Genomic DNA, 4,926 nt, shown 5'->3' on the forward strand with positions numbered 1-4,926 from the left:
TTACCGCTTTGCTCAGCCCCTCTTATAGCGTTGCTAGTTGCAGGTGAAGTTGAAGATTGCTCCATGGTGGACAGGATTTTGGTTGGGATATCACAATATCTCTTATATTATTAATGCATCTATATATTTGGTAAAGGGTGGAAGGCTCGGCCTTATGCCTGGTGTTTTGTTCCACTCTTGCCGCCCTAGTTTCCGTCATACCGGTGTTATGTTCCCGGATTTTGCGTTCCTAACGCGGCCGGGTGATTTATGGGACCCCCCTGACAGTTCGCTTTGAATAAAACTTGTCCAGCAAGGCCCAACCTTGGTTTTACCATTTGCCTCACCTAGCCCTTTTTCCCTTGGGTTTCCGGAGCCTGAGGGTCATCTTTATTTACCCCCCCCCCCGGGCCAGTGCTCGTTGTGAGTGTTGGTCCAAACTGTCAGCCGCCGGTGGCCACCAGGGGCAACTCTGGGCTCGCCTACCGGAAGTTTGGACAATCCGGTGTGCCCTGAGAACGAGATATGTGCAGCTCCTATCAGGATTTGTCGGCACATCCGGGCGGCTTTGCTGGTCTTGTTTTACCATTGTCGAAATGTCTTGTAAACCGGGATTCCGAGACTGATCGGGTCTTCCTGGGAGAAGGTCTATTCCTTCGTTGATCGCGAGAGCTTGTCATGGGCTAAGTCGGGACACCCCTGCAGGGTTTAAACTTTCGAGAGTCGTGCCCGCGGTTATGTGGCAGATGGGAATTTGTTAATGTCCGGTTGTAGAAAACCCGAAGTTGACCTTAATTAAAATACATCAACCGCGTGTGTAACCGTGATGGTCTCTTCTCGGCGGAGTCCGGGAAGTGAACACGGTGTTGGAGTTATGTTTGACGTAAGTAGTTTCAGGATCACTTCTTGATCGCTACTAGCTTCATGACCGTGCCTTGCTTCTCTTCTCGCTCTCTTTTGCGATTGTAGCCACCATATATGCTAGTCGCTTGCTGCAGCTCCACCTCATTACTCCATCCTTCCTATAAGCTTAAATAGTCTTGATCTCGCGGGTGTGAGATTGCTGAGTCCTCGTGACTCACAGATACTTCCAGAACCAGTTTGCAGGTGCCGATGAAACCGTGCAGGTGACGCATCCGAGCTCAAGGAGGAGCTCGATGAAGATCTTGTTCATTGTGTTGTTTCGTTTCAGTTGATCAGTAGTGGAGCCCAGTTGGGACGATCGGGGATCTGTGTAGCATTTGGGGTAGTCTTCTTTTATTTTGGTTTCGTAGTCGGACCTTGATTGTATCTGTATGATGTAATGCTTTACTCATGTATTGTGTGAAGTGGCGATTGTAAGCCAACTATGTATCTCTTTCCCTTATGTATTACATGGGTTGTGTGAAGATTACCTCACTTGCGACATTGCTTTCAATGCGGTTATGCCTCTAAGTCGTGCTCCGACACGTGGGAGATATAGCCGCATCGAGGGCGTTACAAGTTGGTAATCAGAGCCTTCCCCGACCTTAGGAGCCCCACTGCTTGATCGTTTTAGCGGCCGAGTTGTGTCTAGAAAAATGTTTTGAGTCATTTAGGATTATATATATCGGAGAGTTAGGAATTCTTTTTACTCCCCAGTCTCTTCATCGCTCTGGTAAGGCATCCTGACATAGAGTTTTGACTCTTCTCTTCTCAAATTTCACTAAATTTTTTTTAGGATCACGCGGGTATCTTGGAATCGTTCCGATGGTTTTATGATGAGAACATTGTCTTGGTGCCTCCTGTCAGGGGTTTAGTGGAAGTGTCTCGGGGAGTTGAGCTCTGAGGTGTTGTCGCCATAATTTTATCGTTGCAGTTCTGGAATACCTGAGTTTAGTACGCCGACATCGAAAATCTCTTTTATGCAGTTCGTTGGTGAGATAACCTCGACGCCACCCAGTACTAGGGCAGGAGTTTGGGAGTATCGCCATAACTTGTATAACGGATGCTTTTCGAAGGTTGAGGTAGACGATTTCCGAAGGTTTCTTGGTTATGTGTTGAAGGATGGATACAGCTGGATGTAGGATTTGCTAGTTTTGGGTGAGATATTATGCTTCCCCTGTATCCCCAACACCTGATTGCATAACTGGAGAATTTCGGGAGTTTCATAGGTGGGAATTCAAGTAGCTCTTAGGATATCTTTCCGATGGATGTATGATATGAAATTGGGGTTCGACGTCTAGTGGTCCGCCTATTCACGATTGGTTTTACAGTGGTCTCGTTGTGTCTTAAAGAGTCCTTGGCTATGCCGACTCGGGGACGCTTCGTATGTCATGTGCACTGCCTTGTACATGATGGTGTTGTACGATCGAGCCCGTGTAGGCCCCACCACGAAAACTTCGGATGAAATCTCTATCATATGTTTGTTCCGGCTTATTCTGCAAGCCAGTCCTTTGTTTTTGTTTTGAGTTGTGGTATTCGAGTTGCTTCAATGTCAAGTGTTGATTCCATACCTTTCCGAAATGGTGTTCTCATACTCCGATGTGAATACCAATCCTTCTTGACAATTGAGATTGTCATGTCAATCCTTTTCAACCGGCGTGTTTCTCTTCAAGTGGATCCGATCACTTCAACATCAGCAAGACCAATTATCATTTCTTCTCAACGGTGTTTGTTTCATCCGTCTCCAAGTTGCCTTTGTTTTTTCCCGCCCACCCACCTTTTTTCCTCAAGGACTAAGATTTCTTTCTCAAGTATCCTTTTATTTTTGTGAAGTTTCTCCATTCTTTTCCGTCAATGTTCTTACCCGGTGGTTCTCAAGAAGATGTTCTACTAGTTCATCATTCCTCATTCCTTTCTCTTCTCCGGTGGATTCAAGTCAAGTTTTGTTGATCATACATTTTTCCTCATTTCAATGTCTTCTCATACCGGGGCACCTCATTATCATTCTACTTCTCGCTATTTGTTATTCTGGAGTGCTCAAGATATCTCGAAGATTCGTGTTTCCACTCTGCATTCGTTCAAGCTCTTTCGAGATTGGTATCTCATTCAAGTCATTTAATTCAACCGGTGCAACATCTCTTTTAAATCTTTTCAACGGTGTTCTTTTGAGTGGGCCCTAACCCACAGGTCTTTTCCCAGGATCTTACCTGACTCTTCTATTTTCCCAGAGCTATCCTAAATTCTTCTCCAAGTTTGACGTAAGAATGAGTTATCATCAGTCAAATGCTTTTCTCCAAGATCTTTCAAATTATTTTCATAGTTGGCTCAACCTCTTCGCTTTTGATTCTTCCGGTGTGCCTCAATAATTCTTGGTGGTGTTTCTCGTTGTCATTCTCATCATTTGAAGACCGAAGAAGAGTTTCTCTTTAATCTTGCTCTATTCTCTTCAAGATTCATGGTGCTAGCTTGTTGCCATCCTCTCATAATTGTTTTCGATTGTGATAATCTTTTTCACCCATCCGGAGCATTTTAGGAGTCTTTTCAGTTTCATTCTTTGAAGCCCATCATCTCAGTATTATTCATTCAAGCTTTCAGCTCTCGCTCTCCAAATCATACCGGTGCATCATTCAAGTATTCTCTAATCAGCTCGTGATCTATTCGTTCATTTGTATCTAAATACCCTCAAGTATCTTCATTCATTTTGCAATTCTTCCCGGTGATTTGTGCATTTGCTATGTTCAATTTCAATTCTTACGGTGCTTCGTTCAAGAGTTCTCTTTTCTTTGTTATCATATCAATTCATTCGTTCTTTCCAAATCCTACCGGTGGTTCGTTGAAGACCTTCTCAAGTTTACGCCATATCTCTCTTAATCCTTTCTACGAGAATAAGTAGTATGCCAAATCCGTTGCTTGTCATCAATTTAAATTGGTGAAGGATAAGCATACAATAAATCTTATTCTTATATCCTCGAGGTGATTCAATTCTTTTCTTCCGGAGATTGTTCATGATGAAGTAATACTCGGTTGTAGTGTTTCATCTTTTCCTTTTCCGAAGTTCCGAGTTTTCTCGGTTATATCATCGCGAAGCTCCATCTAAATCATTGCAAGGGTTCACCTTGTGTTTTCATCTTCTCTTTCTTTCTATCATCTTTTTTTTACCGGAGTTCTCCATGGAGGCTCTACATGGTGGTTCGCCAAGGATTCCTTTCATTCTTCAATTGTTCTTCAAGTTTTCTCTCAAAGTTAAGATCCACCAAGCTTTACTCTAAAATAAACATGGTGTTCGACACATGTTTTTTTTCTGTGAGGAGTTCAAGTATTCTTCTTCTTGCATTTCGGAGTGCAATTCTTTCTACCTTATCTTTTGAGATGGTGATATGTCATTCTTGATAATTTCCATTCATGTTTCGTGATTCACATGTTGTCAAGAATGACGTATTTTAAATCCATCAATCTTTTGTTGGAGTTATATTGGGTTATATCTCACCTAAAGCCTTCCCTAAGGAATGTTGCTATTTGTGGTGTCTATCAATGATCCAAGTTTTCCTCCTATCCTCTCGGCGAAAGGAGTTGTCATCTCCTTGTTGACCTCAATCCAATCTATTGTTTTTGTTAGTGGCAGAATTTCACCTCATAATTTTGAGATGTTTTCCATAAGCCCACTACAAGCTTATTCTTTTCATTGTTGGTGTTCCAACAACTACGTTCAATTCCTCATGTCAGGATGCTTTTCAAATTCAATTGTGGTAGAAGTTGTCTTTTTCTTCTCCGTTCTTTTCTTTCCAATGATCTATCTTCTATTCTTTCTTCCGGAGGCATTGTGATTTTGCTCTCTTCACTCATCATCTCGAATTGTGAGGATCGTGTTCTTTTCTTGCTTATCCATTTAACCAGAGTGTTGTGTCATCTCTTTAAGTGCTTTTCATCTTATCAAGTTTTCCTTCTTCCTTCGGTTGGAGTGCTGCCCAAATTATATCAATCTTATTCCTTCTCTATCTAGTTTTAACCGGAGGGGTTTCAATATCTATCTTATCACTAAACCTC

Source organism: Triticum dicoccoides, chromosome 5B (genome assembly GCF_002162155.2).
Source record: "Triticum dicoccoides isolate Atlit2015 ecotype Zavitan chromosome 5B, WEW_v2.0, whole genome shotgun sequence".
Taxonomy (NCBI): domain Eukaryota; kingdom Viridiplantae; phylum Streptophyta; class Magnoliopsida; order Poales; family Poaceae; genus Triticum; species Triticum dicoccoides.